This window comes from Equus caballus, chromosome 1 (genome assembly GCF_041296265.1).
Source record: "Equus caballus isolate H_3958 breed thoroughbred chromosome 1, TB-T2T, whole genome shotgun sequence".
Taxonomy (NCBI): Eukaryota; Metazoa; Chordata; class Mammalia; order Perissodactyla; family Equidae; genus Equus; species Equus caballus.
This window is the reverse complement of record NC_091684.1, coordinates 2,171,017-2,185,602: the sequence shown is the minus strand read 5'-3', so window position 1 is coordinate 2,185,602 and position 14,586 is coordinate 2,171,017. Positions and strand designations below refer to the sequence as shown.

General features: G+C 54.4%; 1 protein-coding gene across 2 annotated transcripts in view; it reads left to right on the top strand.

Moving 5' to 3' along the window:
* Window positions 1–13,257, top strand: part of PWWP2B (PWWP domain containing 2B) — a 54,239-nt gene extending 40,982 nt beyond the window's left edge. The window contains exon 3 of one of the 2 annotated variants that reach the window (XM_070244954.1): window positions 12,348–13,257. The gene's annotated coding sequence lies outside the window, so the exon portion shown is untranslated. The remainder of the gene's footprint in view (window positions 1–12,347) is intronic. The other variant, XM_023636698.2, reaches the window with a different exon arrangement.
* The last annotated feature ends 1,329 nt before the right edge of the window (window positions 13,258–14,586 follow it).

Sequence of the window (14,586 nt, the reverse complement as noted above, 5' to 3'; positions counted from 1 at the left end):
CCCTCCTCTGCTTCCTTCTCCCTCCCCCTCCTGCAGCTCCTCCTGTTTGCACTTCCTCTGCATCTCTCAGGGTGTGAGTCAGCAGGGAGCTGAGAGGCCGTGTCTCAGCCGGTCAGTCTAGGAGCCCTCCCCAGGCCTCCTCGCTTCCGGAATGCACTGTACCTGAGGCTTCCTTGGCATTTGACCAGTGTCAAAGCCAGGCTCCTTCCCATGGGGGAGGGGGGCAGGATGGAGAAGCAGGAGAGCTCACCCAGGGGATCCCACCTTCTCCTGCCCTCCTCACCCTCATGCCCACCTTTATTCTGCTGCCGGGGCCCCGGAAGCTGACCAGGGCCTTGTCCCTCTGCAGGGCCTAAAACCACCTCCCTCGTGCCCCACTCCCTGTGAGCCCCCCAGCTGGGAAGGGGCAGTGGGGAGACAGGCTGGAAGCAGGAGGGGCTGGGCGTCGCCAGGAAGTGTTGCTCTGGCCAGGGCCTCATGCCCCTGGACACAGCCATGTGAGCCCAGCTCATGCGGGGCAGAGGGGGCAGCGCTGCTGCCCTGGTGCTGCAGGTGCCTCGACTGTCTGTCCCCTGCAGGCCCAGCCTTGCCCAGGACGGACCTCCAGTCACAATGATGAGGATGATTTTAGGCTGGTTACTTTTGAAAACTGCAGTCAGGAAAGAGACTCTGAAAGGTAGAGTTTGCTTGCCCTTTGATGAGAGGCGTTTGCATTTGTGAAGGAAGTCTCCATCTGTGGGGGTGTCTCCCTCTGCACCAGGAGGAAGGGGGGATGACCTTATCTCTAGAAACTCTTAATGGGGACAGCAAGGACTTAAGTCTGCATAATAATCTCGTTCTTGTTTACTGTGTGGTAACCTCATGTAACCGACCCCCCCACCACCACCAACATCCTCCTTTGTCTTTAGCTGAAGATGATATTTAAGGTGGTGGCTTCAGCCATTTACTTAATCCGATCTGATTCTTATCTAAAGTTATAGGAACACCCAATAACCAGACCCCACCTGCACTGATACCATTTTAATGACTTTTTTTTACATATTCTTTCCTTTGTCTTGTAAAGAGATAACTCATATACGTGTGCTTTAAATTTAGCCCTACCCTCAAACCAGGCAGCAGCTCTTCACTGTCCATGGGTCCTGTCCCCACGCTATTCTGTAAAGAAAAGAGTGCTACTGCCAGACCTTGAGGGTCCAAGAAATCTTTCAACTCCTCGACTCAGCAAGCCACATCAACAACAGCTCACTAACAATGGCCTTGCCTTGGGTCTCTCCAAGGAAGCTGTGGGAGCTTCCGGCCCCACCACATTGCTTCTGCAGGTCAAAGGTGCCCTGGCCCATTCTTGAGGTCCCCACTGCCCCCACCGTGGTGGCTCAGAGTCAGCTCTCATCCTGGGTGGGAGAGGGACGGGTCCAGCTACACAGCCTCACTGCCCCAGTGTGCCTGCAGAGGTGAGGGCACCCCTCCCACACTGCCCCCAACTCCTGTGGCCACCAAGCCCAGCCACCTCCCCCTCAGCCTCCCACATCTCTGGTGGCCACCTGAGCCTCCAGGGTGTGGACAGAGCCACGGGGAATCTGTTGCCACCCAGCTAGAGCCCAGTCCTGGATGAGCAGTGACCAGGCGGCCGGCAGCAGGGAGGGTGTCCAGGCCCCGCGGGGCCTCCTCACAGCCCCAGGCACTTGAAGGAAGGAAGCACTGAGCACAGGCCTTCTCCAGGAAGCCCCCAGCGCTGCAGAACGTGGGGTGGGCCTGCGCGGTGCTGACAGTTCCCGCAGTCATGGCAGCACCTCCTCAGGCCTGGGAAAGAAATGCTCTGCAGCTTTGGGGACAGAGTGGACTGAGAGATTCCATCCCCGTTGTCCTTGGCAGGCCAGCGCCACCAGGACCAGGGGCACCAGGAACCCAAGGCTGGGGTGGCCCACCTGCAGCCCTGGCCCCACCTGGAGCCTAGGCCACACCTGCAGCCCACACCCCACCTGCAGCCCTGGCCCCACCTGCAACCCACGCCCCACCTGCAGCCCGGGCCCCACCTGCAGCCCACACCCCACCTGCAGCCCCGGCCCCACCTGCAGCCCAGGTCCCACCTGCAGCCCATGCCCCACCTGCAACCCATGCCCCACCTGCAGCCTGGGCCCCACCTGGAGCCCACGCCCCACCTGCAGCCCACGCCCCACCTGCAGCCCGGGCTCCACCTGCAGCCCAGGCCCAGGCCTCAGTAGGACCCCAGGGTTGAGAGCAGATTGTGGCCCTGGAACCATAGAGACCCCACTTCTTCTCTGATAGTGGACACCCAGAAGGTCCTTGTGGCATTCATGGGACAGTGTCATCTCAAGGCAGCTCGGCGGCCCACCTGCCACCAGAACTCACCTACCCGCTGCCCTCCTGCCACCACCCATGGAGATGAGTGCCCAGCAAGTTCCCAGGGTGGGCACCTATGTGCCAGGCCCTCAGACACAGTCCCTGACTGCGGACATAGCCCCTGCATGGGGACACAGCCCCTGACCATGGACGCAGCCCCTGACCAGGACCCAGCCCCTGCATGAGGACGCAGCCCTTGACCAGGACACAACCCCTGACCAGGACGCAGCCCCTGCACGGCGATGCAGCCCCTGATCGCAGACGCAGACGCCAGTCACGGACACAGCCAGTCTCTCATTTGCAGGACGGACACTCGACAGAGAAGCAGACACAATCTGGAGAGCGTGTCAGGTGTAACCGGGGGCCTCCTTCGTGCTCAGGGGCACATGGAGGCCCGATTCTGTCCCTAGATGTCAACATTAGACAGGAGACCTGGGGTGCCCAGTGTTCCCAAGGACCCTGAGGGGCTGGGGCATGTCCCGGGAGGAAACCTGAGCTTAGCTGCCGATCCCTCAGAGGCATCCTCCCCAACTCCCTTCACGCCCAATGAAGGCTGCATTTCCGCTGCTGGGCCTCCCTCGAAACACCAGGAGGAGACAACGGCAGCAGCAGCGTCTCTCTCAGTGTGTCCCCATAACTTGGGGCAGGGGGCCTGGACCTCTGGAGAGGACGTGGGGGAAGAACTCGTGCTCCCTGTGTGGGAACACAGCCTGGGCCCCAACACCCCGTTCTAGAGGACCCCCGAGGGGGGCCGGCCAGTTCTTCCAAGAGCCAGAGTGCTGGGGGGGGCAACGTGGGGGGGGGTGAGGGGGGTGATGGGAGGTGAGAGAGGGGTGAGGGGTGAGGCGGGGGTGAGGGGTGAGGCCGAGGTGAGGGGTGAGGTGGGGCAAGGGGGTGAGAGGGGTGACAGGGATGAGGGGTGAGAGGCGGGTAAGGGAGGCGATAGGGGTGAGAGATGAGAGGGGGTGAGGGGTCAGGTGGGGGTGGGGGGTCATTGGGGGTGAGGCAGGGTGAGGGTGAGGCGGGGTTGAGGTGAGTGAGGCAGGTTGGGGTGAGTGAGGCGGGTTGGGGTGAGTGAGGGGGGGTTGGGATGAGTGAGAGGGGGTTGGGATGAATGAGAGGGGGTTGGGGTGAGTGGGGGTGTTGGGGTGAGTGAGGAGGGTTGGGGTGAATGACGGAGGATTGGGGTGAGTGAGGCGGGTTGGGGTGAGTGAGGGGGGGTTGGGATGAGTGAGAGGGGGTTGGGGTGAGTGAGGGGGTTGGGGTGAGTGAGGCAGGTTGGGGTGAGTGAGGCGGGGTTGCGGTGAGTGAGGCGGGGTTGGGGTGAGTGAGGCGGGGTTGGGGTGAGTGAGGCCGGGTTGGGGTAAATGAGGTGGGGGTGGAGTGAGCATGAGAGGGTGGAGCTGAAGGCTGAGAGGGGGAGCAGAGCATGGGGGTGCCCTGGGGGGTGAGTGAGGAGGGGTTGGAGTGAGTGAAGGTGGATTGGAGTGAGTGAGGCGGGGTTGGGGTGAGTGAAGGGGAGTTGGGGTGAGTGAGGTAAGGTTGGGGTGAATTAGGGGGGTTGGGGTGAGTGAGGGGAGGTTGGAGTGAATGAAGGGAGATTGGGCTGAGTGAGGTGGGGTTGGGGTGAGTGAGGCAGGGGTGGAGTGAGCATGGGAGGGTGGAGCTGAGGGCTGAGAAGGGGAGCAGAGCATGGGGGCGCCCTGGGGCATGAGCCTGGGTGGCCCAAGGCGGAAGCTGCAGACAGGGGCGGGGCCCTTCCTAAAGCCCGGGGTCTGGGGCCTCACCATTCAGCTCGCAGTGGGAGCTTCCAGGCTGCGGGTCTCCCACGCTCACTCAGTGGAGCTTGCAGCAGCTCATAAATATTCATACAAAAATTGAAGCTCTGATAAAGAGCTAACCTATTGCTGATACTTGTAAGTTATTTCTGTATTAAAAAGATTGAGGTGTTACCCGACTGAGGTCCAGGAAGGAGTGGGACTGGGCCGTCCCCACCAGGGTCTGAGTGAGGTCTGGGACCCTCCTGCTCGCAAGCATGGACCTGTCGCCAGCTCCAGGGACCTCAGGAGGAGCCTGGCAGGAACCGGTTAGCCTGGAAGAGATATGATTGAGAAGCAGCCCCCAGCCCTGCCCATCTGGGCTGCGAAAGCCTTGCGGTGGTTGTGCAACCTTGTAAGCCCCACACGCATTTTCTTCAATTTTTTTCAGAACTTTTCTGGTCCTCTCCTGTTTTTTGTTATGGATGTGGCCAACCCTGCACAAAATGTTAACAAGGGCCATCATGCCCGAGGCCCCCTGTCCACCCCACATTCTTCTGTTGCCAGCTCTTTTGATCTGTAAATATTTCAGTTTGTCTCTAAAGACACTGAATTCCCTGCTTTGTGCTCTCTCTTTTCCTCTCTTTCGCCAGCTCCTCCTGCTGGGTGTTGGTGAGGGAAATGTTTGGAGGAACCTAAATGTTCAGCCTTTGGGGGCTGGTTAACGGTCTAGTTGTGAGGCAGTGGTGTGCCAGGATCTCACTTCGCTTACCAACGCGTGTACGTGCATGGGCATGGGGCAGTCCTGAGAAGACAAGACCAGGGTTAGCAGGAGCTGTCTTGGGATGTATGAGGGATTGGGGGTGGTTTGGGACATGATTTTTGATTGTCAATATTTTGTGATTGTTCTGTAAGGAGCACAGATTGCTTTTGTAAATAGAAAATAAGCCTAAAAAATATGGAACAAGACAAGGATATCCACTCTTGCTACTTATATTTAACATAGTATGGGAAGTCCTAGCCACAGCAATTAGGCAAGAAAAAGAAGTAAAAGACATCCAAATTGGAAATGAAGAAGTAAAACTCACTATTTGCAGATGGCATGATATTATATATAGAAATCCCTAAAGAATCCATCAAAAAACTGTTAGAACAATTAAATGAATTCAGTAAAGTCGCAGGATACAAAACTAATACACAAAAATCTGTTGCACTTCTATACACTAATAACTATCAGAAAGAGAAATAAAACAATCCCACTTACGATTGTACCAAAAAGAAAAAAATATCTAGGAATAAATTTAACCAAGGAGGTGAAAGACCTGTATATTGAAAACTACAAGACAGTAATGAATGAAATTGAAGAAAACACAAATGATAGTAAAAAAAGATATTCTGTGCCCATGGATTGGAAGAATCAATATTGTTAAAATGTCCATACTACCCAAAGCAATCTATAGATTCAATGTAATCTCTACTAAGATTCCAACGACATTTTTCAAATAAATAGAACAAATAATTCTAAAATTTATATGGAACCACAAAAAAGCCCAAATAGCCAAAGCAATCCTGAGAAAGAAGAAGAAAGCTGGAAGCATCACACTCCCTGATTTCAAACTATACTGTAAAGTTGTAGTCCTCAAAACAGTATGGTACTGGCATAAAAACTGACACATAGATCAATGGAAGACAGTGGAGAGCCCAGAAATAAACCCACGCATTTATGGTCAATTAATTTATGACAAAGGAGCCAAGAATATACAATGGGCGAAGGATAAATGGTGTTGGGAAAATTAGATATTCACATGCAAAAGAATGAAACTGGACCACTATCTTACACCATACACAAAAACTAACCAAAATGGGTCAAGGACTTAAACGTAAGACCTGAAGCCATAAAACTCCTAAAAGAAAACAGGTGGTAAGCTTCTTAACATTGGTGTTGGCCATAATTTTTTGAATCTGGCACCAAAAGCAAAGGCAACAAAAGTGAAAACAAACAGGTGTGATAACATCAAACTAAAAAGCTTCTGCACAGCAAAGGAAACAGTTAATACAATGCAAAAGCAACCTACCAAATGGTAGAAAATATTTGCAAATCATATCTCTGATAAGGGATTAATATCCAAAATATATAAAGAACACATACAGCTATATAGCTAAAAAAAAAAATCCGATTAAAAGATGGGCAGAGCATCTGGATAACCTTTTTCCACAGAAGATGTACAGATGGCCAACAGGCACATGCAAAGATGCTCGACATCCCTAGTCATCAGGGAAATGCAAATCAAAACCACAGGGAGCATCTCCTCACACCTGTCAGAACGAACGGCCATCATCAGGAAGTCAAGAGATAAGTCTTGGCGAGGTTGTGGAGAAAAAGAATCCTCGTGCACTGTTGGTGGGAATGTAAACTGGTGCAGCTGCTGTGGAAAACAGTATGGAGATTCCTCAAAAAATTAAAAATAGAACTACCGCAAGATCCAGCAATTCGACTTCTGGGTATTTATCCAAAGAAAATTAAAACAGCAACTCAAAAATATGTCTGCACCCCTATGTTCATTGCAGCGCTATTTACAATAGCCACTATATGGAAGCAACCTGAGTGCCCATCAGTAGATGAATGGATAAAGAAGATGTGGAATACATGCACAAAGGAATATTAGTCAACCATAAAAAAGAATGAAACCCTGCCACTTTCGACAACATGGATGGATCCTGAGGGCACTATGCCAAGTGAAATAAGCCAGACAGAGAAAGACAAGTACCAAGGATCTCACTTATAAGTAGAATTAAAAACAAAAACAAAAACAGCCAAGTGTGTAGATACAGAGAACAGATTGGTGGTCGCCAGAGGTGGGGAAGGAGGGTGGGAGAAATGGGTGAAGGGGGTCAAAAGGTAAAAAGAAAGAAAAAAATTAAAAATAAATACATAGGGGCCAGCCCCGTGGCCGAATGGTTAAGTTCGCTCTGCTGCAGGCGGCCCAGAGTTTCGCTGATCGGATCCTGGGCGCGGACACAGCACCGCTCATCAGGCTGCATTGAGGTGGCGTCCCACATGCCACGACTAGAAGGACCTGCAACTGAGATATACAACTATGTGCCAGGGGGGATTTGGGGAGATAAAGAAGAAAAAAAATAATAAATAAATACATAAATACATAAATAAATAAAAAGCTACCTCTTAGGTTAAAGGCCACTGGCAGCAAGGAACAAGCTCACTCCTTGGTTGGTCACCCGGCCCCTCAAGGCGCTCCAGGCTCCCTTTGCAGGAGCAGCTGTTCCTGAAGAGATGCCCCAAGGATCATGTGGGCAGGAGTGTCTAGACTTCCGTTGTCTACAGAACAGAGACGATGGTTCTACTAGAATTAAAAATATTATACAAGACTTGGAAAACCTAGCCCGTGATCTAAATTCAGTCCAAATATTTATACTATGACATATGTTTGGGAAGATCCATAATTGACCAAGACACACCCCTTCTCCTCGAGGAGAAAACAATAAGGCTTACTGAAATATAATAACAAAAGCTACATCAATAACGACAGTGCCCAGGAGCTCTTCTCAGCCCTTTCCTATGTAGCAATGCATTTTATTCTAAGAATAACATATCCTAAGGAGAAGAAAAATAAATAAAACACCCTTTAAAAATGGCATCAGGAAGACTAGGGGTTTCGGCCAGTTTAACTTTTGCCTCTGTTTCTGCCTTCAGGTTTTGGCCGTGGTTTCGTGATCTTCTTAATTGTTCACACGAATGTTTCCAATGCCCCTTCACATTTTCTAGAATCCGTTCCTTTGGCGTGTGCCCTTTGTGGCCTGCTGTGGTTGATTTATCTGACCTCCTGTTGTTGGACGTGGTCGCTCAGCTATTCACTAGGACACGCAGTGAGCGAGCACCTGGGACCACTTGACACCCACGAGGATCTCAGATGAGATGGCAGATAATACCGTGCCCTCACTGCCCGTGGGAATGCGGAATGGTGCAGCCACTTTCAAAAACAGTCTCGCGGTTCTCAAAAGGTCAGACAGAGTCACCATACGGGCCAGCAGTCCTGCTCCTAGATGCGAGCCCAACAGAAATGGAAACACGTCCACACGGAAGCAGTACACAAATGCTCAGAGCAGCTTTAGTCACGGTAGCCAAAGGTGGAAACAACCAAATGTCCACCAATGGGTAGTTGGACAAACACAATGTGGCCTATCCATACAGTGGAATATTACTTGGCCATAAAAAGGAATGAGATGCTGACTCACCCTGCAACACAGATGAACCTTGAAAACGTGACTCTAAATGAAAGAAGCCAGATGCAAAAGTCCACGGATGGTACAGTGCCATTCATATGAAGAGTCCAGATAAGGGAAACCTATAGAGACAGAAGGCAGATCATGGTTGCCAGGAGCTGGGAGGAATGTGGAGGTGGGGCTGGTGGCTAAAGGATATGGAGTTGCTTTTTTTTTTTTTTTGCTGAGGAAGATTGTTCTGAGCTAACATCTGTTACCAATCTTCCTCTTCTTTGCTGAGGAAGATTAGCCCTGAGCTAACATTTGTGCCAGTCTTCCTCCACTTTATATTTGGGTCACCGCCACAGCATGGCTGACAAGTGGTGTAGGTCTGTGCCCAAGATCCAAACCTGTCGGTCCAGACCACTGAAGCAGAGCCCTCTGAACTTAACCACTATGACACAGGGCCAGCCCCAGGAGTTGCTTAATACAATTAATACACGTTCGACCTGATGAACTGTTCCAAAATGGACCATGGTGATTGTTGCCCATGTCTGTGAATACACTGAAAACCACTGAACAGTACACTTTGAATGGGCGAACTGTATGGTTTGTGAGTTATATCTCAATAAAACTATTTTTAAAAAAGTTAAGAATAAAAAATAATAGGGCATCCTCTAAAATTTTTAAAATTGGACAAACATCCTTAAAGATGCATGAAAGTTGCCCTGCGGCCCTGGGGCGCCGGATGCAGGCGGGTTTGTGCTCCTGACCAGGGCCTCCTGTGCCCACTGCTGGCGCCCACCAGGCCACACCCTGCCGGGCCCTCCTCGTCCCCATCCCATCCTGCCCCTCCAGGTCTCGCTGCCAGCTGTTTTGGGCGGCTTAGTGCAAAGGGTCTGAATGGCAGAATTTAGGGAAGTCGACGTTTAGTCTGAGCATCTCGAAGGGTCAGACCCTGAGGAGCCGAGTCCCTTGGGGCTGCCCGGGTCACAGGCTGGCCTAAGGTCCTCGGCCCTGTACCCCAAGAGCCTTTGGAGGGTCCTCACAGTTGGACCCAGTAATCTCCCCAGAGGACCCTCCGAGGGAGTATGACCTCTCCAGACAGGGCAGACGCACCTCAGGAGTTGCTCAGGAGAGAGCAATCATGGAAGCAAACAGCATGTCCAAGACGCAGGAGCGATGACGTCGTTATGTGAGTCCCACATAGTGTCCCACATAGTGGGACAGCGGGCGGCCATCCAAATCCTCTTCTGGACAAATTTTAATGCATGAAAAAGTGTGTGTGAAATGATGTGTACAGAATTATCTCAACTGTCCTCTCTGTGTATATATGCACGTATCTATGTGTGTGTACGTGTGTGTGCGTGTGCGTGTGTGTGCCTAGCTCCCCAGAGGAAATAGACCAGAGGCCACCACAATTATCTCTGTTGCCTGTGATTATGGGTTGTTTTAATTTCCTTCTTTAAATTTTTTTTGCATTTTCTACTAACGTACGCTGAGCGGCTGCCATTGTTATAATCAGAACAGAGCAAGAAAGATGCACAGAGGGTGGCCGGCAGGGTGGTCCTGAGGATGGCCCCGGCCCTGCATCCGGGCACCTGAGCCTGTTCTACTGGAGGGGGCTCGGGGACAGGCCACCCCAGGCCTTGACGGAGAGGCTGCCCTGAAGGAAATCCCAGCCTTGCCATAAGGCCAGATGCCACTGTGCGCCCCAGGGTCCAGGCCAAGCCTGAGAAGACCCGATGCCAAGGCCGGGTCCCCTCAGTGTTGGTCCTTCCAAACTGGCCGGGGGCTGCAGAGAAAGGGGCTGGTGTGGGGTCATGTTGCTGCTGATCTCTCTGCACTCAGTGGGGCCTGGACGTGAGGCTCTGGCAGCCTCCATTCTTCTCAGGGGTGCCCAGTGGGACCCGAACCCCAGAGAGCCCATGGGAGGGGCACGAGCAGCTTCATGTCCCGATGCTCCGGCTGAACCCGGGGCTCTCACAGGTCAGCCCTCCCTGATCCCGGTTTCCCTGTGAGTGTCGTGGAGTCTCTCGGCTGGAGCTCAGTGTCCAGCCAACACCAGACGCTCTGGAAAAGACCAGAAAACGACGAACTGAGCCGATCCGGCAGAGATGCATGGAGACAAGGGCCCCTGCCCCCTGGTCCAGCCCCTGCCTGCAGCACGGACCCTTGTCCTGAGACTGTTGGTTCCAGCCCCTCCACAGAGGCCCTGGGTGATGGGAGCTCCTTTTCAGGAGGCGGCGCCAGGGCAGGCGGGCTGGGGTGGAAAGGAGTGTGGACAAGGCCAAGCTGGACCCTCACATGGCACACAGGGCTGTCCCTGTGTCCACCCAGCCCAATGCCCCTCATAGGGTGGATGGGGTTGGTAAATTAAAAACTCAAAGTTGAAGCAAAGTGAGACTTGAATTTCAGATCAATAAAAAATAATTTTAGGGGCCGGCCCCGTGGCCGAGTGGTTAAGTCCGCATGCTTGCTGCAGCGGTCCAGGGTTTTGCCGGTTTGGATCCTGGGTGGACATGGCACCGCTCATCAGGCCACGTTGAGGCGGCGTCCCACATGCCACAACCAGAAGGACCTGCAACTAGGATATACAACTATGTACCGGGGGGATTTGGGGAGATAAAGCAGAAAAAAATAATAATAATTTTAGTGTAAGTCTGTACCACTCATTGTTGATCTGAAATTCAAATTTAACTGAATGTCCTGTATTTCGTCTGGTAGCCATTCCCCAACCCCCTCCCTGGCCTCGGCCCCCACCCAACTCTGAGCCTTGCAGTCTCTTGACCCCAGGCTGCAACCCCAGTGAACCAGATCCAGGATGGAGAGGGGACCTGGACGCCCAGCAAGGAGGCGGCAATAGAAGGGTTGGGCGTGGGGTGTCTGTGGGCTCTGCCCCTTCTCACAGAGGCCCCCCACCCCCGCAGCGTCACTGCTGGGCTGCTGTGTTAGTCAGGATTCTCCAGAGAAACAAAACCAGTGGGACGTGTGTGCATCTGTGAGAGAGAGAGAGGGAGGGAGAGATTTATTTTAAGGAACTGGCCCACACGATTGTGGAGGCGGGGAAGTCTGAAGTCTGCAGGGCAGGCCACAGGCTGCAGACCCAGGGAAGAGCTGATGTCTGAAGGCCATCTGGAGGCAGAATTCCTTCTTCCTCGGGGGATCCCTGTCCTTTTCTCTTAAGGTCTTCAACTGATTAGACGAGGCCCGCCACCTCATGGAGAGCCCCCAGTTTCTGACACAGAGCTCCTAAATCCCTTGGAATTTCCTGAGTGATAGGAATGTTTTTTGTTCTGATGAGGTGATTCTGGTGGGCTCCTGGATGGGGGCTGGTCATCAGAAAGACCAGACTATGACAGGAAGCTTGGAAATTTCACCCTCGCTTCCCCATCCTCGAGGAAGGGGAGAGGGGCTGGAGACTGAGTCAGTGATCAATCGTGCCAACGTGATGAAGCCTCCGTAGAAACCTCTGAGGCGCGGGGGTCAGAGAGCTTCCAGGTTGGTGGGCACATCCACGCCACAGGAGGGTGGCGACCTCAACTCCACAGGGACAGAAACTGCTGTGCCCGGGACCCTTCGAGACCTCGCCCTGTGTCTCTTCATCTGGCTGTTCGTCTGTGTCCCTTATTGTATAATACACTGGTCAACGTACGTCAGCGCTCCCCTGAGCTCTGTGAGCTGTTCTAGCAAATAATTAACCCCTGTTGTGGGGCTGGGGCGGGCAGGGGCTCATGGGAAGCTCCGGCTTGCAGCAGAGTTGTGGGACAGAGGTTGTGGGTACCCTGGGGGATCAGCTACTTGCGCCTGGTGCCTGAAGGGGGCAGTGTTGTGAGACTGAGTCTTGACCTGTGGGGTCTGCCCTAACTCTGGCCAGTGTCAGAATTGACTAGGCCTGTGGGACACCCCACTGGTGTGGCAGAGGATCGCTTAGTGTGGGGAAAACCTCACATATCTGGTGTCACCTGTATGAGTGAGGGAGAAACAGAGCGTGTTTTTTCCATGCAGGGTACTCTGCTTCACTCAGAATCCACTGACTGTAGACATTAAACCTCTTCTAAGAAACGCCTTCACAGCGACATCTGGGCTGGTGTGGACCAAACAGTAGGGTGCGCGGCTCGGCCACACGGACACGTGAAATTCTCCGTCGCAGGAACTGAGGTCCTTCTCAGGCTCCTGCGGGTCCAGTGGGGCCACGGCACCGAGCCCTGCCTGCACGCCACCGGGGAGCCCTGCCTGTGATCAGGGAAGGACCAGGACCCCCTCCCAGTGGGCTCAGTCCACACTGGACCACGGACAGAGCCCTCCACCCGGCCCGGCCCCACCCCGCACACGGGTGCTGCCAGGCGCCCATCCCCAGAAGAAGCCCCCACTCCTGGCTTCTCTGGGGCCAGAGTCCTGCGGGTGAGCCACCAGCAGGATTTGTGGCTCCACCGTGCCCAACCCAGTGTCCACGGTGGCTGAATTAATTTGAACAAAGACCATTCTCCACCATCAAAACCGTGGTTCTGCTGCTGCTTCCGGAAACCAAGGAGAGCTGCTTCTCGCACTGGCAGAACTGTGCTGAATCAGACTCGGCGAGAATTACATAGTGAAGCCCTCCCCGCCCCCCAGACTGCGCTCACGCTGGACAAAGCCTGACGGCCTCCTGCACCCCAGAAAGGCTTTCGGCGGCAGAATTAACTTCCTGGCCCCTGTCATTTATATTCCTGCTCCACAAGGCTCAGAAGGGAGGGTGCCCCCGCCAGCCCGCTCTGGCCCCGCTGACCCCGGGCCTAGAGCAGGGGCTGCCACCTGGACGGAGGCTCTGCAAAGTGATGTCGGCCACAGTGGCTATTCTTTCTCATCTGCTTCAGGTGGACATCGTGTTTGTCTTTATCTAATGTCGTGTAAAGGGGAACGCGCTTGTTTAGACTGCTAACTGTAAATTCTGCACGCTTTCTTTCGTTTGCCTCTAAGGCGGACGTATGCCAATTAGCCAAGAGGAGCATCTCCATGTTGGATGCAGTGTGCATCTGACTCGGGGACTGTGTCCACGCGGGGTCTGCTCCTGGGGTCTGGGAAGCAGAACAGTGGGGGAGGGGCAGCCACGGAGGAACCCCACCCAACAGAGGCAGGGCGGCCTGGGCACTACCTCCCCCTGGCCTTCTTCTCTCCTTGTCGCTCCCCAGTCCCAAGCCCCCTTCTTCCTGAGGGTGTGCACAGAGCAATGGACACCTCTGCTGCTTTACAAAGGGCCTCCCTGGGGCCGTCCACACTGTCAGCACAGTAGACCCCTCAGAGTCCCTGCCCTGGCCCCGGGAGGCTGCTCCCTGCCCTTTGGGGGGCTCTGCTGGCTGGTGACTGGGCCTGGTGAGGCCCAAGCCCCTCCTGATCCAGCCCCCCTGCCCTTCACCCATCCATGAGCCTGCAGGAAGGGGTGCCTTGCTGGGCTGCTTCTCCTGGGGCCTGGACGTGGAGGGGGAAGCAGAGGCCCTGTCACAGAGCGCCCACGAGCCCTCGTGCACTGAATGTGCTATAGTGATCACCGGAGTTTCGGCTCAGCCCCATTTCTCACCACCGATTCACCCAGGCAGACCTCAGGACGGTACACGGATGGGATGCCTGAGGTCACCCGCTTTCTGGATAGCTCCGCTCCCGGGGTGGGGTGAGCCGCCCCACACTTCGCCTATTCGGGCCCTGTCCCCTGTAACTTCCAGCAGTGGCCTCCGCAGCTTGTCCCAGCATTGTTCTCTCCCAAGGAGCCCCCCAAGGTTCTGCCACAGTCCACACTGCAGACCTGCCTGGGACAGCCCCCAGCCCCCCCAGGCCCTCCAGGCCCCCCAGGTCCCAGCCCCCCAGGCCCTCTGGCCCCCAGACCACCCGGTCCCCAGGCCCCCAGCCACCCAGGACCTCAGATCCCTAGCCCCCAGGCCCTAGGCCCCAGCTATAGGCTAGCACTTTACCTGGACTGCACCAGGCCCCTTGATTCCTAGGGCCTCCCCCGACCCACCTCCACGGCCCTGCTGAGCCCTCCACCAGCCAGCCCCGCCTACTTCCTGATGCCGACTCCGGGACTCCGTGTCTAGGCAGGACCAAGACCAACTGCCTCATTCGCTCATTGCACCAGGCCATGAAAACTCTGTCCAGAAAGTCCCTCCCTTCTCTAGCACCAGCCTCACCAAGCTGACTCTCCCTCTCACTTCAGCAACAGCCTGGAGACGGCCTCCTCCAGGAAGTCGCCCAGCTGCTCCCAGAGGGGCTGTTT